This window comes from Hyla sarda, unplaced genomic scaffold, assembly GCF_029499605.1.
Source record: "Hyla sarda isolate aHylSar1 unplaced genomic scaffold, aHylSar1.hap1 scaffold_465, whole genome shotgun sequence".
NCBI lineage: Eukaryota > Metazoa > Chordata > Amphibia > Anura > Hylidae > Hyla > Hyla sarda.
The window spans coordinates 94572-120962 of NW_026610478.1; the positions used below are offsets into that span (position 1 = coordinate 94572).

Below are 26391 nucleotides of genomic sequence, written 5' to 3' on the forward strand. Positions count from 1 at the left end.
TGTCTTTGCCTTTGCAATACCACAGAAGCAATGCATGGTCAATGTACAGCAATGACACACCTGTGTGAACAGCCAGGAGACCCCCCCCCCCATGTTATGTTACATAGTTACATAGTTAGTACGGTCGAAAAAAGACATATGTCCATCAAGTTCAACCAGGGAATTAAGGGGTAGGGGTGTGGCGCGATATTGGGGAAGGGATGAGATTTTATATTTCTTCATAAGCATTAATCTTATTTTGTCAATTAGGAACATTCAGCACCCACCCGCTATCAAGGCAGCTGCCTATCATGTCATGCCCTACCTGCACAGGTGTGCTGGCTACTCAAATGATCCAATTAAGGAGGCCATTTAGTCAGCAGCAGCAGAAGTCCTGTGCCTGGACGCTCCAACAGGGGCCAGACACAAGCAGAAGCAGAAGCAGCAGAAGCAGCAGCAGCACCACCTTTTGTTTTTTGGCTGCAGCAGCAGCAAGGCCCACAGGGCTGGCTAGCTGGCTAGCCAGCAAGCAGGTAGCAATGAAAGTAGGAATCTTTCTTTTTAACCCTGTAAGGGGGTGGTGCACTGTACCCGAAGATACTGCCATATCGGGTCAATGCATAGGGCGACGGAAGCAAGCTTCGAAATCGGCCCCCGTTCTCAAAAATCCATTTAATATATGGTCCCCAGATAGGGGACGTATCAGATATTAAACTGATAAGAACAGATACTACACTTGATCTTAGCCAAAAGGCCGAGAAGCGATAACCGTGAAAGGGGCGGGCCCAACAAGGTCCCCTTCATGGGCACTATCACTGCTTGCTGTCAGGGAGGCTGCCAGACAATTTTCCATGCACACTCTGGGCTGGGGGGCAGTCAACCACCAGTACACACAGCAGAACCTAAACCCATACCATTATTGCTAAGCAGCAAGACAGGGGCCCATTGCACTCCCACGGGGCCTTTTTAAATGCAATCCATAACCCGGATTTGCCAGGAACCCTTCTTACTCCTCCTACTTGCATGTGACACTGGGCTTAGGATCTGCATAGGAAACACACACACAAGCACACACCTACCTTTGTTGCCTGCAGATGCCTCCTTGGCTGTCCCCAAACGGTATCAAACCAACACCCACGGGAAGCTGTAAGCATAGAGGACATGCCTGCACCCCATTGGACTTACCTGTGTGGGTTAAATCCGGGTTATTTGACAACCTATGGCGGTGATGGTTCTGCTCAGGCAGAGCAGTGCTGATGCTCCTCATAAAGCTGTCGCTGCTGTGAAGGTTCTAGGTGACATCACAAATCCCTATGGTTACATACACAACAAAGCTGGGTTGTTGTTGTTTACACTCTGCAAGGCCTGTGGAAGTGAGTGACATCATAGCACTGTAGTTCTGAGGGTTCAAGATGGATGCAACAATCTCCTGTTGCTTCTATGAAGGCCGTAATAGACGACATCACCAAACAGCTCCATAGTCACATACACAGCAAAGGAGAGATGTTGTTTACACCTAGTGATGTCAGTGGTATTGAGTGACATCACAGCACAGTGCTAAGGCTCCTGGGCCTGGACACAGCAGCGGCTGCAATATCTCAACGGAGAATACGTTTATATCTATGTGTGTGTGTGCGCATATATATATATATATATATATATATATATATATATATTTCTCCGCCGAAATCACTTTTAAACCCATTTCCACCTTTTTTTCCCTTCTCTTCCTCTTACTTTTTTTTCACGTTTTTTTACGTTTTTCTCCTTTTCGCCTCTTTTCTGGGCGTATTATTCTTCTTTTTCTTCTTTTTTTTCGTCTAATGCATACCCCATCAGTGCAGCAATGCTTATTCAATACCGCCAGCAGATGGAGACACTGGGGGATAATTTTCTAAGGATTTATACTGATTTTTCCTGTCTGAATTTGTCGCACAGAAAGTTGCAGGCCAAATATGTGTGACATTTCTGCGACTTTAGCTTCTAGAGCATTTTTACAACATTATACATAGGTGCTGAATACATAAAAAGCGACTGTTCAGCGACAGACAAGTCGCATCGGCTGAAAGTAGGCCAGAATGTCAGTCCATGTTGGAGCAGGTTTAGATACAGTCTAAAGCATAGATCTCAAAGTCTGTGCACAGAATTTAGCAAGGGCCTCGCACCTTCTGATGCATCAGGTAGGTGCACAATAGCATAGCCTAACCCTCTGTACTTTGGTCTATATTGATGCGGGACATAGACAGCCAGCTGATGACCAATCCATTAGTGCAATGGATGGCTGGAAGCATTTGTCTTTGCCTTTGCAATACCACAGAAGCAATGCATGGTCAATGTACAGCAATGACACACCTGTGTGAACAGCCAGGAGACCCCCCCCCCCATGTTATGTTACATAGTTACATAGTTAGTACGGTCGAAAAAAGACATATGTCCATCAAGTTCAACCAGGGAATTAAGGGGTAGGGGTGTGGCGCGATATTGGGGAAGGGATGAGATTTTATATTTCTTCATAAGCATTAATCTTATTTTGTCAATTAGGAACATTCAGCACCCACCCGCTATCAAGGCAGCTGCCTATCATGTCATGCCCTACCTGCACAGGTGTGCTGGCTACTCAAATGATCCAATTAAGGAGGCCATTTAGTCAGCAGCAGCAGAAGTCCTGTGCCTGGACGCTCCAACAGGGGCCAGACACAAGCAGAAGCAGAAGCACCACCTTTTGTTTTTTGGCTGCAGCAGCAGCAAGGCCCACAGGGCTGGCTAGCTGGCTAGCCAGCAAGCAGGTAGCAATGAAAGTAGGAATCTTTCTTTTTAACCCTGTAAGGGGGTGGTGCACTGTACCCGAAGATACTGCCATATCGGGTCAATGCATAGGGCGACGGAAGCAAGCTTCGAAATCGGCCCCCGTTCTCAAAAATCCATTTAATATATGGTCCCCAGATAGGGGACGTATCAGATATTAAACTGATAAGAACAGATACTACACTTGATCTTAGCCAAAAGGCCGAGAAGCGATAACCGTGAAAGGGGCGGGCCCAACAAGGTCCCCTTCATGGGCACTATCACTGCTTGCTGTCAGGGAGGCTGCCAGACAATTTTCCATGCACACTCTGGGCTGGGGGGCAGTCAACCACCAGTACACACAGCAGAACCTAAACCCATACCATTATTGCTAAGCAGCAAGACAGGGGCCCATTGCACTCCCACGGGGCCTTTTTAAATGCAATCCATAACCCGGATTTGCCAGGAACCCTTCTTACTCCTCCTACTTGCATGTGACACTGGGCTTAGGATCTGCATAGGAAACACACACACAAGCACACACCTACCTTTGTTGCCTGCAGATGCCTCCTTGGCTGTCCCCAAACGGTATCAAACCAACACCCACGGGAAGCTGTAAGCATAGAGGACATGCCTGCACCCCATTGGACTTACCTGTGTGGGTTAAATCCGGGTTATTTGACAACCTATGGCGGTGATGGTTCTGCTCAGGCAGAGCAGTGCTGATGCTCCTCATAAAGCTGTCGCTGCTGTGAAGGTTCTAGGTGACATCACAAATCCCTATGGTTACATACACAACAAAGCTGGGTTGTTGTTGTTTACACTCTGCAAGGCCTGTGGAAGTGAGTGACATCATAGCACTGTAGTTCTGAGGGTTCAAGATGGATGCAACAATCTCCTGTTGCTTCTATGAAGGCCGTAATAGACGACATCACCAAACAGCTCCATAGTCACATACACAGCAAAGGAGAGATGTTGTTTACACCTAGTGATGTCAGTGGTATTGAGTGACATCACAGCACAGTGCTAAGGCTCCTGGGCCTGGACACAGCAGCGGCTGCAATATCTCAACGGAGAATACGTTTATATATATGTGTGTGTGTGCGCGTATATATATATATATATATATATATATATATATATATATTTCTCCGCCGAAATCACTTTTAAACCCATTTCCACCTTTTTTTTCCCTTCTCTTCCTCTTACTTTTTTTTCACGTTTTTTTACGTTTTTCTCCTTTTCGCCTCTTTTCTGGGCGTATTATTCTTCTTTTTCTTCTTTTTTTTCGTCTAATGCATACCCCATCAGTGCAGCAATGCTTATTCAATACCGCCAGCAGATGGAGACACTGGGGGATAATTTTCTAAGGATTTATACTGATTTTTCCTGTCTGAATTTGTCGCACAGAAAGTTGCAGGCCAAATATGTGTGACATTTCTGCGACTTTAGCTTCTAGAGCATTTTTACAACATTATACATAGGTGCTGAATACATAAAAAGCGACTGTTCAGCGACAGACAAGTCGCATCGGCTGAAAGTAGGCCAGAATGTCAGTCCATGTTGGAGCAGGTTTAGATACAGTCTAAAGCATAGATCTCAAAGTCTGTGCACAGAATTTAGCAAGGGCCTCGCACCTTCTGATGCATCAGGTAGGTGCACAATAGCATAGCCTAACCCTCTGTACTTTGGTCTATATTGATGCGGGACATAGACAGCCAGCTGATGACCAATCCATTAGTGCAATGGATGGCTGGAAGCATTTGTCTTTGCCTTTGCAATACCACAGAAGCAATGCATGGTCAATGTACAGCAATGACACACCTGTGTGAACAGCCAGGAGACCCCCCCCCCCCCATGTTATGTTACATAGTTACATAGTTAGTACGGTCGAAAAAAGACATATGTCCATCAAGTTCAACCAGGGAATTAAGGGGTAGGGGTGTGGCGCGATATTGGGGAAGGGATGAGATTTTATATTTCTTCATAAGCATTAATCTTATTTTGTCAATTAGGAACATTCAGCACCCACCCGCTATCAAGGCAGCTGCCTATCATGTCATGCCCTACCTGCACAGGTGTGCTGGCTACTCAAATGATCCAATTAAGGAGGCCATTTAGTCAGCAGCAGCAGAAGTCCTGTGCCTGGACGCTCCAACAGGGGCCAGACACAAGCAGAAGCAGAAGCAGCAGAAGCAGCAGCAGCACCACCTTTTGTTTTTTGGCTGCAGCAGCAGCAAGGCCCACAGGGCTGGCTAGCTGGCTAGCCAGCAAGCAGGTAGCAATGAAAGTAGGAATCTTTCTTTTTAACCCTGTAAGGGGGTGGTGCACTGTACCCGAAGATACTGCCATATCGGGTCAATGCATAGGGCGACGGAAGCAAGCTTCGAAATCGGCCCCCGTTCTCAAAAATCCATTTAATATATGGTCCCCAGATAGGGGACGTATCAGATATTAAACTGATAAGAACAGATACTACACTTGATCTTAGCCAAAAGGCCGAGAAGCGATAACCGTGAAAGGGGCGGGCCCAACAAGGTCCCCTTCATGGGCACTATCACTGCTTGCTGTCAGGGAGGCTGCCAGACAATTTTCCATGCACACTCTGGGCTGGGGGGCAGTCAACCACCAGTACACACAGCAGAACCTAAACCCATACCATTATTGCTAAGCAGCAAGACAGGGGCCCATTGCACTCCCACGGGGCCTTTTTAAATGCAATCCATAACCCGGATTTGCCAGGAACCCTTCTTACTCCTCCTACTTGCATGTGACACTGGGCTTAGGATCTGCATAGGAAACACACACACAAGCACACACCTACCTTTGTTGCCTGCAGATGCCTCCTTGGCTGTCCCCAAACGGTATCAAACCAACACCCACGGGAAGCTGTAAGCATAGAGGACATGCCTGCACCCCATTGGACTTACCTGTGTGGGTTAAATCCGGGTTATTTGACAACCTATGGCGGTGATGGTTCTGCTCAGGCAGAGCAGTGCTGATGCTCCTCATAAAGCTGTCGCTGCTGTGAAGGTTCTAGGTGACATCACAAATCCCTATGGTTACATACACAACAAAGCTGGGTTGTTGTTGTTTACACTCTGCAAGGCCTGTGGAAGTGAGTGACATCATAGCACTGTAGTTCTGAGGGTTCAAGATGGATGCAACAATCTCCTGTTGCTTCTATGAAGGCCGTAATAGACGACATCACCAAACAGCTCCATAGTCACATACACAGCAAAGGAGAGATGTTGTTTACACCTAGTGATGTCAGTGGTATTGAGTGACATCACAGCACAGTGCTAAGGCTCCTGGGCCTGGACACAGCAGCGGCTGCAATATCTCAACGGAGAATACGTTTATATCTATGTGTGTGTGTGCGCATATATATATATATATATATATATATATATATATATATATATATATTTCTCCGCCGAAATCACTTTTAAACCCATTTCCACCTTTTTTTCCCTTCTCTTCCTCTTACTTTTTTTTCACGTTTTTTTACGTTTTTCTCCTTTTCGCCTCTTTTCTGGGCGTATTATTCTTCTTTTTCTTCTTTTTTTTCGTCTAATGCATACCCCATCAGTGCAGCAATGCTTATTCAATACCGCCAGCAGATGGAGACACTGGGGGATAATTTTCTAAGGATTTATACAGATTTTTCCTGTCTGAATTTGTCGCACAGAAAGTTGCAGGCCAAATATGTGTGACATTTCTGCGACTTTAGCTTCTAGAGCATTTTTACAACATTATACATAGGTGCTGAATACATAAAAAGCGACTGTTCAGCGACAGACAAGTCGCATCGGCTGAAAGTAGGCCAGAATGTCAGTCCATGTTGGAGCAGGTTTAGATACAGTCTAAAGCATAGATCTCAAAGTCTGTGCACAGAATTTAGCAAGGGCCTCGCACCTTCTGATGCATCAGGTAGGTGCACAATAGCATAGCCTAACCCTCTGTACTTTGGTCTATATTGATGCGGGACATAGACAGCCAGCTGATGACCAATCCATTAGTGCAATGGATGGCTGGAAGCATTTGTCTTTGCCTTTGCAATACCACAGAAGCAATGCATGGTCAATGTACAGCAATGACACACCTGTGTGAACAGCCAGGAGACCCCCCCCCCCATGTTATGTTACATAGTTACATAGTTAGTACGGTCGAAAAAAGACATATGTCCATCAAGTTCAACCAGGGAATTAAGGGGTAGGGGTGTGGCGCGATATTGGGGAAGGGATGAGATTTTATATTTCTTCATAAGCATTAATCTTATTTTGTCAATTAGGAACATTCAGCACCCACCCGCTATCAAGGCAGCTGCCTATCATGTCATGCCCTACCTGCACAGGTGTGCTGGCTACTCAAATGATCCAATTAAGGAGGCCATTTAGTCAGCAGCAGCAGAAGTCCTGTGCCTGGACGCTCCAACAGGGGCCAGACACAAGCAGAAGCAGAAGCAGCAGAAGCACCACCTTTTGTTTTTTGGCTGCAGCAGCAGCAAGGCCCACAGGGCTGGCTAGCTGGCTAGCCAGCAAGCAGGTAGCAATGAAAGTAGGAATCTTTCTTTTTAACCCTGTAAGGGGGTGGTGCACTGTACCCGAAGATACTGCCATATCGGGTCAATGCATAGGGCGACGGAAGCAAGCTTCGAAATCGGCCCCCGTTCTCAAAAATCCATTTAATATATGGTCCCCAGATAGGGGACGTATCAGATATTAAACTGATAAGAACAGATACTACACTTGATCTTAGCCAAAAGGCCGAGAAGCGATAACCGTGAAAGGGGCGGGCCCAACAAGGTCCCCTTCATGGGCACTATCACTGCTTGCTGTCAGGGAGGCTGCCAGACAATTTTCCATGCACACTCTGGGCTGGGGGGCAGTCAACCACCAGTACACACAGCAGAACCTAAACCCATACCATTATTGCTAAGCAGCAAGACAGGGGCCCATTGCACTCCCACGGGGCCTTTTTAAATGCAATCCATAACCCGGATTTGCCAGGAACCCTTCTTACTCCTCCTACTTGCATGTGACACTGGGCTTAGGATCTGCATAGGAAACACACACACAAGCACACACCTACCTTTGTTGCCTGCAGATGCCTCCTTGGCTGTCCCCAAACGGTATCAAACCAACACCCACGGGAAGCTGTAAGCATAGAGGACATGCCTGCACCCCATTGGACTTACCTGTGTGGGTTAAATCCGGGTTATTTGACAACCTATGGCGGTGATGGTTCTGCTCAGGCAGAGCAGTGCTGATGCTCCTCATAAAGCTGTCGCTGCTGTGAAGGTTCTAGGTGACATCACAAATCCCTATGGTTACATACACAACAAAGCTGGGTTGTTGTTGTTTACACTCTGCAAGGCCTGTGGAAGTGAGTGACATCATAGCACTGTAGTTCTGAGGGTTCAAGATGGATGCAACAATCTCCTGTTGCTTCTATGAAGGCCGTAATAGACGACATCACCAAACAGCTCCATAGTCACATACACAGCAAAGGAGAGATGTTGTTTACACCTAGTGATGTCAGTGGTATTGAGTGACATCACAGCACAGTGCTAAGGCTCCTGGGCCTGGACACAGCAGCGGCTGCAATATCTCAACGGAGAATACGTTTATATCTATGTGTGTGTGTGCGCATATATATATATATATATATATATATATATATATATATATATATATTTCTCCGCCGAAATCACTTTTAAACCCATTTCCACCTTTTTTTCCCTTCTCTTCCTCTTACTTTTTTTTCACGTTTTTTTACGTTTTTCTCCTTTTCGCCTCTTTTCTGGGCGTATTATTCTTCTTTTTCTTCTTTTTTTTCGTCTAATGCATACCCCATCAGTGCAGCAATGCTTATTCAATACCGCCAGCAGATGGAGACACTGGGGGATAATTTTCTAAGGATTTATACAGATTTTTCCTGTCTGAATTTGTCGCACAGAAAGTTGCAGGCCAAATATGTGTGACATTTCTGCGACTTTAGCTTCTAGAGCATTTTTACAACATTATACATAGGTGCTGAATACATAAAAAGCGACTGTTCAGCGACAGACAAGTCGCATCGGCTGAAAGTAGGCCAGAATGTCAGTCCATGTTGGAGCAGGTTTAGATACAGTCTAAAGCATAGATCTCAAAGTCTGTGCACAGAATTTAGCAAGGGCCTCGCACCTTCTGATGCATCAGGTAGGTGCACAATAGCATAGCCTAACCCTCTGTACTTTGGTCTATATTGATGCGGGACATAGACAGCCAGCTGATGACCAATCCATTAGTGCAATGGATGGCTGGAAGCATTTGTCTTTGCCTTTGCAATACCACAGAAGCAATGCATGGTCAATGTACAGCAATGACACACCTGTGTGAACAGCCAGGAGACCCCCCCCCCCCCCATGTTATGTTACATAGTTACATAGTTAGTACGGTCGAAAAAAGACATATGTCCATCACGTTCAACCAGGGAATTAAGGGGTAGGGGTGTGGCGCGATATTGGGGAAGGGATGAGATTTTATATTTCTTCATAAGCATTAATCTTATTTTGTCAATTAGGAACATTCAGCACCCACCCGCTATCAAGGCAGCTGCCTATCATGTCATGCCCTACCTGCACAGGTGTGCTGGCTACTCAAATGATCCAATTAAGGAGGCCATTTAGTCAGCAGCAGCAGAAGTCCTGTGCCTGGACGCTCCAACAGGGGCCAGACACAAGCAGAAGCAGAAGCAGCAGAAGCAGCAGCAGCACCACCTTTTGTTTTTTGGCTGCAGCAGCAGCAAGGCCCACAGGGCTGGCTAGCTGGCTAGCCAGCAAGCAGGTAGCAATGAAAGTAGGAATCTTTCTTTTTAACCCTGTAAGGGGGTGGTGCACTGTACCCGAAGATACTGCCATATCGGGTCAATGCATAGGGCGACGGAAGCAAGCTTCGAAATCGGCCCCCGTTCTCAAAAATCCATTTAATATATGGTCCCCAGATAGGGGACGTATCAGATATTAAACTGATAAGAACAGATACTACACTTGATCTTAGCCAAAAGGCCGAGAAGCGATAACCGTGAAAGGGGCGGGCCCAACAAGGTCCCCTTCATGGGCACTATCACTGCTTGCTGTCAGGGAGGCTGCCAGACAATTTTCCATGCACACTCTGGGCTGGGGGGCAGTCAACCACCAGTACACACAGCAGAACCTAAACCCATACCATTATTGCTAAGCAGCAAGACAGGGGCCCATTGCACTCCCACGGGGCCTTTTTAAATGCAATCCATAACCCGGATTTGCCAGGAACCCTTCTTACTCCTCCTACTTGCATGTGACACTGGGCTTAGGATCTGCATAGGAAACACACACACAAGCACACACCTACCTTTGTTGCCTGCAGATGCCTCCTTGGCTGTCCCCAAACGGTATCAAACCAACACCCACGGGAAGCTGTAAGCATAGAGGACATGCCTGCACCCCATTGGACTTACCTGTGTGGGTTAAATCCGGGTTATTTGACAACCTATGGCGGTGATGGTTCTGCTCAGGCAGAGCAGTGCTGATGCTCCTCATAAAGCTGTCGCTGCTGTGAAGGTTCTAGGTGACATCACAAATCCCTATGGTTACATACACAACAAAGCTGGGTTGTTGTTGTTTACACTCTGCAAGGCCTGTGGAAGTGAGTGACATCATAGCACTGTAGTTCTGAGGGTTCAAGATGGATGCAACAATCTCCTGTTGCTTCTATGAAGGCCGTAATAGACGACATCACCAAACAGCTCCATAGTCACATACACAGCAAAGGAGAGATGTTGTTTACACCTAGTGATGTCAGTGGTATTGAGTGACATCACAGCACAGTGCTAAGGCTCCTGGGCCTGGACACAGCAGCGGCTGCAATATCTCAACAGAGAATACGTTTATATCTATGTGTGTGTGTGCGCATATATATATATATATATATATATATATATATATATATATATATATATATATATATATTTCTCCGCCGAAATCACTTTTAAACCCATTTCCACCTTTTTTTCCCTTCTCTTCCTCTTACTTTTTTTTCACGTTTTTTTACGTTTTTCTCCTTTTCGCCTCTTTTCTGGGCGTATTATTCTTCTTTTTCTTCTTTTTTTTCGTCTAATGCATACCCCATCAGTGCAGCAATGCTTATTCAATACCGCCAGCAGATGGAGACACTGGGGGATAATTTTCTAAGGATTTATACTGATTTTTCCTGTCTGAATTTGTCGCACAGAAAGTTGCAGGCCAAATATGTGTGACATTTCTGCGACTTTAGCTTCTAGAGCATTTTTACAACATTATACATAGGTGCTGAATACATAAAAAGCGACTGTTCAGCGACAGACAAGTCGCATCGGCTGAAAGTAGGCCAGAATGTCAGTCCATGTTGGAGCAGGTTTAGATACAGTCTAAAGCATAGATCTCAAAGTCTGTGCACAGAATTTAGCAAGGGCCTCGCACCTTCTGATGCATCAGGTAGGTGCACAATAGCATAGCCTAACCCTCTGTACTTTGGTCTATATTGATGCGGGACATAGACAGCCAGCTGATGACCAATCCATTAGTGCAATGGATGGCTGGAAGCATTTGTCTTTGCCTTTGCAATACCACAGAAGCAATGCATGGTCAATGTACAGCAATGACACACCTGTGTGAACAGCCAGGAGACCCCCCCCCCCATGTTATGTTACATAGTTACATAGTTAGTACGGTCGAAAAAAGACATATGTCCATCAAGTTCAACCAGGGAATTAAGGGGTAGGGGTGTGGCGCGATATTGGGGAAGGGATGAGATTTTATATTTCTTCATAAGCATTAATCTTATTTTGTCAATTAGGAACATTCAGCACCCACCCGCTATCAAGGCAGCTGCCTATCATGTCATGCCCTACCTGCACAGGTGTGCTGGCTACTCAAATGATCCAATTAAGGAGGCCATTTAGTCAGCAGCAGCAGAAGTCCTGTGTCTGGACGCTCCAACAGGGGCCAGACACAAGCAGAAGCAGAAGCAGCAGAAGCAGCAGCAGCACCACCTTTTGTTTTTTGGCTGCAGCAGCAGCAAGGCCCACAGGGCTGGCTAGCTGGCTAGCCAGCAAGCAGGTAGCAATGAAAGTAGGAATCTTTCTTTTTAACCCTGTAAGGGGGTGGTGCACTGTACCCGAAGATACTGCCATATCGGGTCAATGCATAGGGCGACGGAAGCAAGCTTCGAAATCGGCCCCCGTTCTCAAAAATCCATTTAATATATGGTCCCCAGATAGGGGACGTATCAGATATTAAACTGATAAGAACAGATACTACACTTGATCTTAGCCAAAAGGCCGAGAAGCGATAACCGTGAAAGGGGCGGGCCCAACAAGGTCCCCTTCATGGGCACTATCACTGCTTGCTGTCAGGGAGGCTGCCAGACAATTTTCCATGCACACTCTGGGCTGGGGGGCAGTCAACCACCAGTACACACAGCAGAACCTAAACCCATACCATTATTGCTAAGCAGCAAGACAGGGGCCCATTGCACTCCCACGGGGCCTTTTTAAATGCAATCCATAACCCGGATTTGCCAGGAACCCTTCTTACTCCTCCTACTTGCATGTGACACTGGGCTTAGGATCTGCATAGGAAACACACACACAAGCACACACCTACCTTTGTTGCCTGCAGATGCCTCCTTGGCTGTCCCCAAACGGTATCAAACCAACACCCACGGGAAGCTGTAAGCATAGAGGACATGCCTGCACCCCATTGGACTTACCTGTGTGGGTTAAATCCGGGTTATTTGACAACCTATGGCGGTGATGGTTCTGCTCAGGCAGAGCAGTGCTGATGCTCCTCATAAAGCTGTCGCTGCTGTGAAGGTTCTAGGTGACATCACAAATCCCTATGGTTACATACACAACAAAGCTGGGTTGTTGTTGTTTACACTCTGCAAGGCCTGTGGAAGTGAGTGACATCATAGCACTGTAGTTCTGAGGGTTCAAGATGGATGCAACAATCTCCTGTTGCTTCTATGAAGGCCGTAATAGACGACATCACCAAACAGCTCCATAGTCACATACACAGCAAAGGAGAGATGTTGTTTACACCTAGTGATGTCAGTGGTATTGAGTGACATCACAGCACAGTGCTAAGGCTCCTGGGCCTGGACACAGCAGCGGCTGCAATATCTCAACGGAGAATACGTTTATATCTATGTGTGTGTGTGCGCATATATATATATATATATATATATATATATATATATATATATTTCTCCGCCGAAATCACTTTTAAACCCATTTCCACCTTTTTTTCCCTTCTCTTCCTCTTACTTTTTTTTCACGTTTTTTTACGTTTTTCTCCTTTTCGCCTCTTTTCTGGGCGTATTATTCTTCTTTTTCTTCTTTTTTTTCGTCTAATGCATACCCCATCAGTGCAGCAATGCTTATTCAATACCGCCAGCAGATGGAGACACTGGGGGATAATTTTCTAAGGATTTATACTGATTTTTCCTGTCTGAATTTGTCGCACAGAAAGTTGCAGGCCAAATATGTGTGACATTTCTGCGACTTTAGCTTCTAGAGCATTTTTACAACATTATACATAGGTGCTGAATACATAAAAAGCGACTGTTCAGCGACAGACAAGTCGCATCGGCTGAAAGTAGGCCAGAATGTCAGTCCATGTTGGAGCAGGTTTAGATACAGTCTAAAGCATAGATCTCAAAGTCTGTGCACAGAATTTAGCAAGGGCCTCGCACCTTCTGATGCATCAGGTAGGTGCACAATAGCATAGCCTAACCCTCTGTACTTTGGTCTATATTGATGCGGGACATAGACAGCCAGCTGATGACCAATCCATTAGTGCAATGGATGGCTGGAAGCATTTGTCTTTGCCTTTGCAATACCACAGAAGCAATGCATGGTCAATGTACAGCAATGACACACCTGTGTGAACAGCCAGGAGACCCCCCCCCCCATGTTATGTTACATAGTTACATAGTTAGTACGGTCGAAAAAAGACATATGTCCATCAAGTTCAACCAGGGAATTAAGGGGTAGGGGTGTGGCGCGATATTGGGGAAGGGATGAGATTTTATATTTCTTCATAAGCATTAATCTTATTTTGTCAATTAGGAACATTCAGCACCCACCCGCTATCAAGGCAGCTGCCTATCATGTCATGCCCTACCTGCACAGGTGTGCTGGCTACTCAAATGATCCAATTAAGGAGGCCATTTAGTCAGCAGCAGCAGAAGTCCTGTGCCTGGACGCTCCAACAGGGGCCAGACACAAGCAGAAGCAGAAGCAGCAGAAGCAGCAGCAGCACCACCTTTTGTTTTTTGGCTGCAGCAGCAGCAAGGCCCACAGGGCTGGCTAGCTGGCTAGCCAGCAAGCAGGTAGCAATGAAAGTAGGAATCTTTCTTTTTAACCCTGTAAGGGGGTGGTGCACTGTACCCGAAGATACTGCCATATCGGGTCAATGCATAGGGCGACGGAAGCAAGCTTCGAAATCGGCCCCCGTTCTCAAAAATCCATTTAATATATGGTCCCCAGATAGGGGACGTATCAGATATTAAACTGATAAGAACAGATACTACACTTGATCTTAGCCAAAAGGCCGAGAAGCGATAACCGTGAAAGGGGCGGGCCCAACAAGGTCCCCTTCATGGGCACTATCACTGCTTGCTGTCAGGGAGGCTGCCAGACAATTTTCCATGCACACTCTGGGCTGGGGGGCAGTCAACCACCAGTACACACAGCAGAACCTAAACCCATACCATTATTGCTAAGCAGCAAGACAGGGGCCCATTGCACTCCCACGGGGCCTTTTTAAATGCAATCCATAACCCGGATTTGCCAGGAACCCTTCTTACTCCTCCTACTTGCATGTGACACTGGGCTTAGGATCTGCATAGGAAACACACACACAAGCACACACCTACCTTTGTTGCCTGCAGATGCCTCCTTGGCTGTCCCCAAACGGTATCAAACCAACACCCACGGGAAGCTGTAAGCATAGAGGACATGCCTGCACCCCATTGGACTTACCTGTGTGGGTTAAATCCGGGTTATTTGACAACCTATGGCGGTGATGGTTCTGCTCAGGCAGAGCAGTGCTGATGCTCCTCATAAAGCTGTCGCTGCTGTGAAGGTTCTAGGTGACATCACAAATCCCTATGGTTACATACACAACAAAGCTGGGTTGTTGTTGTTTACACTCTGCAAGGCCTGTGGAAGTGAGTGACATCATAGCACTGTAGTTCTGAGGGTTCAAGATGGATGCAACAATCTCCTGTTGCTTCTATGAAGGCCGTAATAGACGACATCACCAAACAGCTCCATAGTCACATACACAGCAAAGGAGAGATGTTGTTTACACCTAGTGATGTCAGTGGTATTGAGTGACATCACAGCACAGTGCTAAGGCTCCTGGGCCTGGACACAGCAGCGGCTGCAATATCTCAACGGAGAATACGTTTATATCTATGTGTGTGTGTGCGCATATATATATATATATATATATATATATATATATATATATATATATATTTCTCCGCCGAAATCACTTTTAAACCCATTTCCACCTTTTTTTCCCTTCTCTTCCTCTTACTTTTTTTTCACGTTTTTTTACGTTTTTCTCCTTTTCGCCTCTTTTCTGGGCGTATTATTCTTCTTTTTCTTCTTTTTTTTCGTCTAATGCATACCCCATCAGTGCAGCAATGCTTATTCAATACCGCCAGCAGATGGAGACACTGGGGGATAATTTTCTAAGGATTTATACTGATTTTTCCTGTCTGAATTTGTCGCACAGAAAGTTGCAGGCCAAATATGTGTGACATTTCTGCGACTTTAGCTTCTAGAGCATTTTTACAACATTATACATAGGTGCTGAATACATAAAAAGCGACTGTTCAGCGACAGACAAGTCGCATCGGCTGAAAGTAGGCCAGAATGTCAGTCCATGTTGGAGCAGGTTTAGATACAGTCTAAAGCATAGATCTCAAAGTCTGTGCACAGAATTTAGCAAGGGCCTCGCACCTTCTGATGCATCAGGTAGGTGCACAATAGCATAGCCTAACCCTCTGTACTTTGGTCTATATTGATGCGGGACATAGACAGCCAGCTGATGACCAATCCATTAGTGCAATGGATGGCTGGAAGCATTTGTCTTTGCCTTTGCAATACCACAGAAGCAATGCATGGTCAATGTACAGCAATGACACACCTGTGTGAACAGCCAGGAGACCCCCCCCCCCATGTTATGTTACATAGTTACATAGTTAGTACGGTCGAAAAAAGACATATGTCCATCAAGTTCAACCAGGGAATTAAGGGGTAGGGGTGTGGCGCGATATTGGGGAAGGGATGAGATTTTATATTTCTTCATAAGCATTAATCTTATTTTGTCAATTAGGAACATTCAGCACCCACCCGCTATCAAGGCAGCTGCCTATCATGTCATGCCCTACCTGCACAGGTGTGCTGGCTACTCAAATGATCCAATTAAGGAGGCCATTTAGTCAGCAGCAGCAGAAGTCCTGTGCCTGGACGCTCCAACAGGGGCCAGACACAAGCAGAAGCAGAAGCAGCAGCACCACCTTTTGTTTTTTGGCTGCAGCAGCAGCAAGGCCCACAGGGCTGGCTAGCTGGCTAGCCAGCAAGCAGGTAGCAATGAAAGTAGGAATCTTTCTTTTTAACCCTGTAAGGGGGTGGTGCACTGTACCCGAAGATACTGCCATATCGGGTCAATGCATAGGGCGACGGAAGCAAGCTTCGAAATCGGCCCCCGTTCTCAAAAATCCATTTAATATATGGTCCCCAGATAGGGGACGTATCAGATATTAAACTGATAAGAACAGATACTACACTTGATCTTAGCCAAAAGGCCGAGAAGCGATAACCGTGAAAGGGGCGGGCCCAACAAGGTCCCCTTCATGGGCACTATCACTGCTTGCTGTCAGGGAGGCTGCCAGACAATTTTCCATGCACACTCTGGGCTGGGGGGCAGTCAACCACCAGTACACACAGCAGAACCTAAACCCATACCATTATTGCTAAGCAGCAAGACAGGGGCCCATTGCACTCCCACGGGGCCTTTTTAAATGCAATCCATAACCCGGATTTGCCAGGAACCCTTCTTACTCCTCCTACTTGCATGTGACACTGGGCTTAGGATCTGCATAGGAAACACACACACAAGCACACACCTACCTTTGTTGCCTGCAGATGCCTCCTTGGCTGTCCCCAAACGGTATCAAACCAACACCCACGGGAAGCTGTAAGCATAGAGGACATGCCTGCACCCCATTGGACTTACCTGTGTGGGTTAAATCCGGGTTATTTGACAACCTATGGCGGTGATGGTTCTGCTCAGGCAGAGCAGTGCTGATGCTCCTCATAAAGCTGTCGCTGCTGTGAAGGTTCTAGGTGACATCACAAATCCCTATGGTTACATACACAACAAAGCTGGGTTGTTGTTGTTTACACTCTGCAAGGCCTGTGGAAGTGAGTGACATCATAGCACTGTAGTTCTGAGGGTTCAAGATGGATGCAACAATCTCCTGTTGCTTCTATGAAGGCCGTAATAGACGACATCACCAAACAGCTCCATAGTCACATACACAGCAAAGGAGAGATGTTGTTTACACCTAGTGATGTCAGTGGTATTGAGTGACATCACAGCACAGTGCTAAGGCTCCTGGGCCTGGACACAGCAGCGGCTGCAATATCTCAACGGAGAATACGTTTATATCTATGTGTGTGTGTGCGCATATATATATATATATATATATATATATATATATATATATATATATTTCTCCGCCGAAATCACTTTTAAACCCATTTCCACCTTTTTTTTCCCTTCTCTTCCTCTTACTTTTTTTTCACGTTTTTTTACGTTTTTCTCCTTTTCGCCTCTTTTCTGGGCGTATTATTCTTCTTTTTCTTCTTTTTTTTCGTCTAATGCATACCCCATCAGTGCAGCAATGCTTATTCAATACCGCCAGCAGATGGAGACACTGGGGGATAATTTTCTAAGGATTTATACTGATTTTTCCTGTCTGAATTTGTCGCACAGAAAGTTGCAGGCCAAATATGTGTGACATTTCTGCGACTTTAGCTTCTAGAGCATTTTTACAACATTATACATAGGTGCTGAATACATAAAAAGCGACTGTTCAGCGACAGACAAGTCGCATCGGCTGAAAGTAGGCCAGAATGTCAGTCCATGTTGGAGCAGGTTTAGATACAGTCTAAAGCATAGATCTCAAAGTCTGTGCACAGAATTTAGCAAGGGCCTCGCACCTTCTGATGCATCAGGTAGGTGCACAATAGCATAGCCTAACCCTCTGTACTTTGGTCTATATTGATGCGGGACATAGACAGCCAGCTGATGACCAATCCATTAGTGCAATGGATGGCTGGAAGCATTTGTCTTTGCCTTTGCAATACCACAGAAGCAATGCATGGTCAATGTACAGCAATGACACACCTGTGTGAACAGCCAGGAGACCCCCCCCCCCCCCCATGTTATGTTACATAGTTACATAGTTAGTACGGTCGAAAAAAGACATATGTCCATCAAGTTCAACCAGGGAATTAAGGGGTAGGGGTGTGGCGCGATATTGGGGAAGGGATGAGATTTTATATTTCTTCATAAGCATTAATCTTATTTTGTCAATTAGGAACATTCAGCACCCACCCGCTATCAAGGCAGCTGCCTATCATGTCATGCCCTACCTGCACAGGTGTGCTGGCTACTCAAATGATCCAATTAAGGAGGCCATTTAGTCAGCAGCAGCAGAAGTCCTGTGCCTGGACGCTCCAACAGGGGCCAGACACAAGCAGAAGCAGAAGCAGCAGAAGCAGCAGCAGCACCACCTTTTGTTTTTTGGCTGCAGCAGCAGCAAGGCCCACAGGGCTGGCTAGCTGGCTAGCCAGCAAGCAGGTAGCAATGAAAGTAGGAATCTTTCTTTTTAACCCTGTAAGGGGGTGGTGCACTGTACCCGAAGATACTGCCATATCGGGTCAATGCATAGGGCGACGGAAGCAAGCTTCGAAATCGGCCCCCGTTCTCAAAAATCCATTTAATATATGGTCCCCAGATAGGGGACGTATCAGATATTAAACTGATAAGAACAGATACTACACTTGATCTTAGCCAAAAGGCCGAGAAGCGATAACCGTGAAAGGGGCGGGCCCAACAAGGTCCCCTTCATGGGCACTATCACTGCTTGCTGTCAGGGAGGCTGCCAGACAATTTTCCATGCACACTCTGGGCTGGGGGGCAGTCAACCACCAGTACACACAGCAGAACCTAAACCCATACCATTATTGCTAAGCAGCAAGACAGGGGCCCATTGCACTCCCACGGGGCCTTTTTAAATGCAATCCATAACCCGGATTTGCCAGGAACCCTTCTTACTCCTCCTACTTGCATGTGACACTGGGCTTAGGATCTGCATAGGAAACACACACACAAGCACACACCTACCTTTGTTGCCTGCAGATGCCTCCTTGGCTGTCCCCAAACGGTATCAAACCAACACCCACGGGAAGCTGTAAGCATAGAGGACATGCCTGCACCCCATTGGACTTACCTGTGTGGGTTAAATCCGGGTTATTTGACAACCTATGGCGGTGATGGTTCTGCTCAGGCAGAGCAGTGCTGATGCTCCTCATAAAGCTGTCGCTGCTGTGAAGGTTCTAGGTGACATCACAAATCCCTATGGTTACATACACAACAAAGCTGGGTTGTTGTTGTTTACACTCTGCAAGGCCTGTGGAAGTGAGTGACATCATAGCACTGTAGTTCTGAGGGTTCAAGATGGATGCAACAATCTCCTGTTGCTTCTATGAAGGCCGTAATAGACGACATCACCAAACAGCTCCATAGTCACATACACAGCAAAGGAGAGATGTTGTTTACACCTAGTGATGTCAGTGGTATTGAGTGACATCACAGCACAGTGCTAAGGCTCCTGGGCCTGGACACAGCAGCGGCTGCAATATCTCAACGGAGAATACGTTTATATCTATGTGTGTGTGTGCGCATATATATATATATATATATATATATATATATATATATATATATATTTCTCCGCCGAAATCACTTTTAAACCCATTTCCACCTTTTTTTCCCTTCTCTTCCTCTTACTTTTTTTTCACGTTTTTTTACGTTTTTCTCCTTTTCGCCTCTTTTCTGGGCGTATTATTCTTCTTTTTCTTCTTTTTTTTCGTCTAATGCATACCCCATCAGTGCAGCAATGCTTATTCAATACCGCCAGCAGATGGAGACACTGGGGGATAATTTTCTAAGGATTTATACAGATTTTTCCTGTCTGAATTTGTCGCACAGAAAGTTGCAGGCCAAATATGTGTGACATTTCTGCGACTTTAGCTTCTAGAGCATTTTTACAACATTATACATAGGTGCTGAATACATAAAAAGCGACTGTTCAGCGACAGACAAGTCGCATCGGCTGAAAGTAGGCCAGAATGTCAGTCCATGTTGGAGCAGGTTTAGATACAGTCTAAAGCATAGATCTCAAAGTCTGTGCACAGAATTTAGCAAGGGCCTCGCACCTTCTGATGCATCAGGTAGGTGCACAATAGCATAGCCTAACCCTCTGTACTTTGGTCTATATTGATGCGGGACATAGACAGCCAGCTGATGACCAATCCATTAGTGCAATGGATGGCTGGAAGCATTTGTCTTTGCCTTTGCAATACCACAGAAGCAATGCATGGTCAATGTACAGCAATGACACACCTGTGTGAACAGCCAGGAGACCCCCCCCCCCCATGTTATGTTACATAGTTACATAGTTAGTACGGTCGAAAAAAGACATATGTCCATCAAGTTCAACCAGGGAATTAAGGGGTAGGGGTGTGGCGCGATATTGGGGAAGGGATGAGATTTTATATTTCTTCATAAGCATTAATCTTATTTTGTCAATTAGGAACATTCAGCACCCACCCGCTATCAAGGCAGCTGCCTATCATGTCATGCCCTACCTGCACAGGTGTGCTGGCTACTCAAATGATCCAATTAAGGAGGCCATTTAGTCAGCAGCAGCAGAAGTCCTGTGCCTGGACGCTCCAACAGGGGCCAGACACAAGCAGAAGCAGAAGCAGCAGAAGCACCACCTTTTGTTTTTTGGCTGCAGCAGCAGCAAGGCCCACAGGGCTGGCTAGCTGGCTAGCCAGCAAGCAGGTAGCAATGAAAGTAGGAATCTTTCTTTTTAACCCTGTAAGGGGGTGGTGCACTGTACCCGAAGATACTGCCATATCGGGTCAATGCATAGGGCGACGGAAGCAAGCTTCGAAATCGGCCCCCGTTCTCAAAAATCCATTTAATATATGGTCCCCAGATAGGGGACGTATCAGATATTAAACTGATAAGAACAGATACTACACTTGATCTTAGCCAAAAGGCCGAGAAGCGATAACCGTGAAAGGGGCGGGCCCAACAAGGTCCCCTTCATGGGCACTATCACTGCTTGCTGTCAGGGAGGCTGCCAGACAATTTTCCATGCACACTCTGGGCTGGGGGGCAGTCAACCACCAGTACACACAGCAGAACCTAAACCCATACCATTATTGCTAAGCAGCAAGACAGGGGCCCATTGCACTCCCACGGGGCCTTTTTAAATGCAATCCATAACCCGGATTTGCCAGGAACCCTTCTTACTCCTCCTACTTGCATGTGACACTGGGCTTAGGATCTGCATAGGAAACACACACACAAGCACACACCTACCTTTGTTGCCTGCAGATGCCTCCTTGGCTGTCCCCAAACGGTATCAAACCAACACCCACGGGAAGCTGTAAGCATAGAGGACATGCCTGCACCCCATTGGACTTACCTGTGTGGGTTAAATCCGGGTTATTTGACAACCTATGGCGGTGATGGTTCTGCTCAGGCAGAGCAGTGCTGATGCTCCTCATAAAGCTGTCGCTGCTGTGAAGGTTCTAGGTGACATCACAAATCCCTATGGTTACATACACAACAAAGCTGGGTTGTTGTTGTTTACACTCTGCAAGGCCTGTGGAAGTGAGTGACATCATAGCACTGTAGTTCTGAGGGTTCAAGATGGATGCAACAATCTCCTGTTGCTTCTATGAAGGCCGTAATAGACGACATCACCAAACAGCTCCATAGTCACATACACAGCAAAGGAGAGATGTTGTTTACACCTAGTGATGTCAGTGGTATTGAGTGACATCACAGCACAGTGCTAAGGCTCCTGGGCCTGGACACAGCAGCGGCTGCAATATCTCAACGGAGAATACGTTTATATCTATGTGTGTGTGTGCGCATATATATATATATATATATATATATATATATATATATATATATATTTCTCCGCCGAAATCACTTTTAAACCCATTTCCACCTTTTTTTCCCTTCTCTTCCTCTTACTTTTTTTTCACGTTTTTTTACGTTTTTCTCCTTTTCGCCTCTTTTCTGGGCGTATTATTCTTCTTTTTCTTCTTTTTTTTCGTCTAATGCATACCCCATCAGTGCAGCAATGCTTATTCAATACCGCCAGCAGATGGAGACACTGGGGGATAATTTTCTAAGGATTTATACAGATTTTTCCTGTCTGAATTTGTCGCACAGAAAGTTGCAGGCCAAATATGTGTGACATTTCTGCGACTTTAGCTTCTAGAGCATTTTTACAACATTATACATAGGTGCTGAATACATAAAAAGCGACTGTTCAGCGACAGACAAGTCGCATCGGCTGAAAGTAGGCCAGAATGTCAGTCCATGTTGGAGCAGGTTTAGATACAGTCTAAAGCATAGATCTCAAAGTCTGTGCACAGAATTTAGCAAGGGCCTCGCACCTTCTGATGCATCAGGTAGGTGCACAATAGCATAGCCTAACCCTCTGTACTTTGGTCTATATTGATGCGGGACATAGACAGCCAGCTGATGACCAATCCATTAGTGCAATGGATGGCTGGAAGCATTTGTCTTTGCCTTTGCAATACCACAGAAGCAATGCATGGTCAATGTACAGCAATGACACACCTGTGTGAACAGCCAGGAGACCCCCCCCCCCCCATGTTATGTTACATAGTTACATAGTTAGTACGGTCGAAAAAAGACATATGTCCATCAAGTTCAACCAGGGAATTAAGGGGTAGGGGTGTGGCGCGATATTGGGGAAGGGATGAGATTTTATATTTCTTCATAAGCATTAATCTTATTTTGTCAATTAGGAACATTCAGCACCCACCCGCTATCAAGGCAGCTGCCTATCATGTCATGCCCTACCTGCACAGGTGTGCTGGCTACTCAAATGATCCAATTAAGGAGGCCATTTAGTCAGCAGCAGCAGAAGTCCTGTGCCTGGACGCTCCAACAGGGGCCAGACACAAGCAGAAGCAGAAGCAGCAGAAGCACCACCTTTTGTTTTTTGGCTGCAGCAGCAGCAAGGCCCACAGGGCTGGCTAGCTGGCTAGCCAGCAAGCAGGTAGCAATGAAAGTAGGAATCTTTCTTTTTAACCCTGTAAGGGGGTGGTGCACTGTACCCGAAGATACTGCCATATCGGGTCAATGCATAGGGCGACGGAAGCAAGCTTCGAAATCGGCCCCCGTTCTCAAAAATCCATTTAATATATGGTCCCCAGATAGGGGACGTATCAGATATTAAACTGATAAGAACAGATTTTTTTTTTTTTTTTTTTTTTTTTTTTTCTTTTTTCCTCAGTTACAGACTATTGTTTGAACGATCATCAGGTCTCCTACCAGGACTCGTCACTTAAAACAATGTCTGAAAAAACATCATGCGGAAAGACAAAAAAAAGAGAACCGAGGGTCAAGAACTTAAAACCAAAAGGTGAAAGCTGAAGGAAAACAAAAACATTTAAAAAACAAAACATAAACTGGTCAGACTTACAGTTTCCACCATTGGGTATATTTCCAGATTTTTTCAGCATTGTCTTCTCCCATTCTCTTCTTATGTAATAAATATGCAATAAAAAGTCTTCCGAGCAACAACCTCCTACATTCACTTGGAGAAATGGAAACATTTTTAAAAACAAGCAAATTCCTGGAGTCCCATAAAACTTCTTTAAAAACAGAAAAAATTATCCAAGTAACACGTGCATCATTCTTCATGTTAAAGTCCTGACCGATAAAAATTTTCTCAAAAGTAAAATCATTAAAACCCATAAGTGCAATAAAAAATCTTGTTAAAAGCCTAAAAACTTCCTTGGCATAAAAACAGTCCCACCACAAATGTACAATATCTTCTTTACCTCCACAACCCTCTCTTGGACACTGTTCACTCACTCTTATTCCTCTTCCTCTTAAAAACACTCGAGTTGGGAGGCAACCATGGTAAGACATCCATACCACATCTTTTTGTCTATTTGATAAACCAAAGGAATTAAAAAGGCTCCAAATCTTAACTGACTGTGCAATATTACAGAATGGTACTTCATTAAATTTTTCACTCTTTCTCAAATCATATTCTATTTTCTTCTTTTCAGGTTTCCCCAAGGAGCTCAAATTAAACTGATCATTGAAAGACCGAAGAACCACATAAAAGGTAGGTATAATCAGCGCCATTGGTTTCCTCAGATCCCTCTCACACCAGCCCCACTTAGAAAACAACCATCCTGCTAAATATTTACACATATCAGCTGTTTTACTATTGCACTGGATCGTCTTGAAAATTAAAAGAAAATAGTGTAACTTTAAAAACAAATCAATATTTGGAAAGTCATATCCACCATTCTTTACAGTACTCATTACCTTCTCTCTTTTCATTTTTTCCATTTTGGATCCCCAAAAGAAAACAAAAAGTCTTCTTGTTGTCTTCCTCATCCAAAGCTTACCAGGTGGAAAAACCATCGCAGTATATAAAAGTAAAGGTAAAATCACAGTCTTAATAACAAGTACTTTCCCTTTAAGGGATAAACTCCTCAATTTCCAAAAATTCAATTTCTTTTCAATTTTACTGTCCAGCTTGTTGTAAGTCTCTGTCCCTTTAAGATTCTTTTCAAAAATGACCCCTAAAACTTCCACATTCTCCTTTATCTCTACTCCATCCACCAACACATCTTCGCATTTCCCAAAATTCACCAAATGACATTTGCCCCAGTTTACACACATTCCGGCCACACAGCAAAAAATTTGAATATGCAAATTCACTCTATTCAAATCTGCTTTTGAAGTACATGTAAACACAACATCATCCATGTAGCTTAAAACCTTAAGATCACTCCCACCACTGCCAGGTATAAAAACTCCTTTAACACATTTGTCTTTCTGAACATTCTTTAACAAGGCCTCTATTACACAGATGAAAAGGATTGGGGAGAGTGGGCAACCCTGCCGAACCCCTGATAAAATCTTAAAAGCAGGACCAACATGGCCATTCATTAAAACTTGTCCAGTAACACCATTATATAACCCTTTAATAACATGTAATAACTTCTTTGGGATCCCCATATGTTTTAGGGCCGTAAACATAAATTTGTGTGCGACTTTATCATAGGCCTTCTCGAAATCCACTGACTCGACAAAAAGAGGCACCTTATTAAAATTACAATAATAAATAACATCCCTTAAAATCAATAAATTATCAGTAATTCTTCTCCCGGGTACAGCACATACTTGGTAATTATCTACCATATGGCCAATAATATTCCTAAGCCTGTTTGCAACAATTTTAGCAATAATTTTATAGTCACTGTTTAACAATGAAATTGGTCTCCAATTTTTTATATCACGTTCGTCACCTTTCTTATGTATTAGTGTGATAATTCCCTTCTTCATTGAATCAGCTAAAATCCCAAACTTAAAAACATATTGCACAACCCGAGTAAAAACATCTTTTAAAAGAGGCCAAAAAACAACATAAAACTCAGCTGGAAGGCCGTCACTACCAGGGGTTTTACCTTTTGCCATTCCATTCAGCGCCATTCTAATTTCATTTTCACTAACATCTTCCACCAAAAAAACTTTCTCCTCATCTGGAATTTGATCCTCTAAAATGTTACAGTAGTCTTCCATTTCATTAATAGCAGCTTTACTTTCATTACTAAAAAGTATTTCATAAAATTTACAAACCTCCTCCTCCATCTCCCTACCAACCACCTCACCACTTGAGGTTAAAACCGACTTAAAGACCCCCTTTGGCTTAAAACACTTTTTAAAAAAATATCGACTACATTGTTCATTCTCCTCCAAATGTTGCACCTTAGCCCTGTAAACAATATTCCTTCCTCTTTCCTTCAACCTTGTCTTCATCTCTTCCTTAATTTCACAAATTTCAGCATCCACCTCTAGACCAGCGTTCTTAAACTTAAAGAGAGTCTCCAACTGTGAAACTAAAGTCTCATCTCTCCGCCTCTTCTCCTGTGCTCTCTTAATGCAAACAGACTTAAAATAACCAGCAAAGTTCACTTTAGCCCAATCCCACCAGTCTAAAATATTTTTAAAACAGTCTTGTTTAGCAGCACAGGATAAAAATATATTTTTAAAACCTGCCATTACCTCCTCTTCTTCAAGTAAACTCACATTCAACTTCCAGAGTCCCCTACCAAAGGCAATGGACTCTGAGATGCTTATTTCAGCAGATAAAATTTTATGATCTGAGA

General features: G+C 44.9%; 10 non-coding genes and 1 pseudogene across 10 annotated transcripts; all 11 read right to left on the reverse strand.

Annotated features, from left to right (window-relative positions):
- Positions 1 to 554: 554 nt before the first annotated feature.
- LOC130336032 (U2 spliceosomal RNA) lies at positions 555 to 745 on the reverse strand. Its single transcript, XR_008877533.1, has one exon. It is a non-coding gene; the product is annotated as a U2 spliceosomal RNA (small nuclear RNA).
- Positions 746 to 2807: 2062 nt separating this feature from the next.
- Positions 2808 to 2998, reverse strand: LOC130336033 (U2 spliceosomal RNA). Its single transcript, XR_008877534.1, has one exon. It is a non-coding gene; the product is annotated as a U2 spliceosomal RNA (small nuclear RNA).
- A 2085-nt stretch (positions 2999 to 5083) lies between these two features.
- On the reverse strand, positions 5084 to 5274 carry LOC130336034 (U2 spliceosomal RNA). Its single transcript, XR_008877535.1, has one exon. It is a non-coding gene; the product is annotated as a U2 spliceosomal RNA (small nuclear RNA).
- A 2079-nt stretch (positions 5275 to 7353) lies between these two features.
- LOC130336036 (U2 spliceosomal RNA) lies at positions 7354 to 7544 on the reverse strand. The gene has a single exon (XR_008877537.1). It is a non-coding gene; the product is annotated as a U2 spliceosomal RNA (small nuclear RNA).
- Positions 7545 to 9635: 2091 nt separating this feature from the next.
- Positions 9636 to 9826, reverse strand: LOC130336038 (U2 spliceosomal RNA). Its single transcript, XR_008877538.1, has one exon. It is a non-coding gene; the product is annotated as a U2 spliceosomal RNA (small nuclear RNA).
- Positions 9827 to 11926: 2100 nt separating this feature from the next.
- LOC130336039 (U2 spliceosomal RNA) lies at positions 11927 to 12117 on the reverse strand. Its single transcript, XR_008877539.1, has one exon. It is a non-coding gene; the product is annotated as a U2 spliceosomal RNA (small nuclear RNA).
- Positions 12118 to 14201: 2084 nt separating this feature from the next.
- On the reverse strand, positions 14202 to 14392 carry LOC130336040 (U2 spliceosomal RNA). The gene has a single exon (XR_008877540.1). It is a non-coding gene; the product is annotated as a U2 spliceosomal RNA (small nuclear RNA).
- Positions 14393 to 16470: 2078 nt separating this feature from the next.
- LOC130336041 (U2 spliceosomal RNA) lies at positions 16471 to 16661 on the reverse strand. The gene has a single exon (XR_008877541.1). It is a non-coding gene; the product is annotated as a U2 spliceosomal RNA (small nuclear RNA).
- A 2093-nt stretch (positions 16662 to 18754) lies between these two features.
- Positions 18755 to 18945, reverse strand: LOC130336042 (U2 spliceosomal RNA). The gene has a single exon (XR_008877542.1). It is a non-coding gene; the product is annotated as a U2 spliceosomal RNA (small nuclear RNA).
- Positions 18946 to 21025: 2080 nt separating this feature from the next.
- Positions 21026 to 21216, reverse strand: LOC130336043 (U2 spliceosomal RNA). Its single transcript, XR_008877543.1, has one exon. It is a non-coding gene; the product is annotated as a U2 spliceosomal RNA (small nuclear RNA).
- Positions 21217 to 23297: 2081 nt separating this feature from the next.
- LOC130335998 (U2 spliceosomal RNA) lies at positions 23298 to 23503 on the reverse strand (annotated as a pseudogene).
- Positions 23504 to 26391: the final 2888 nt, after the last annotated feature.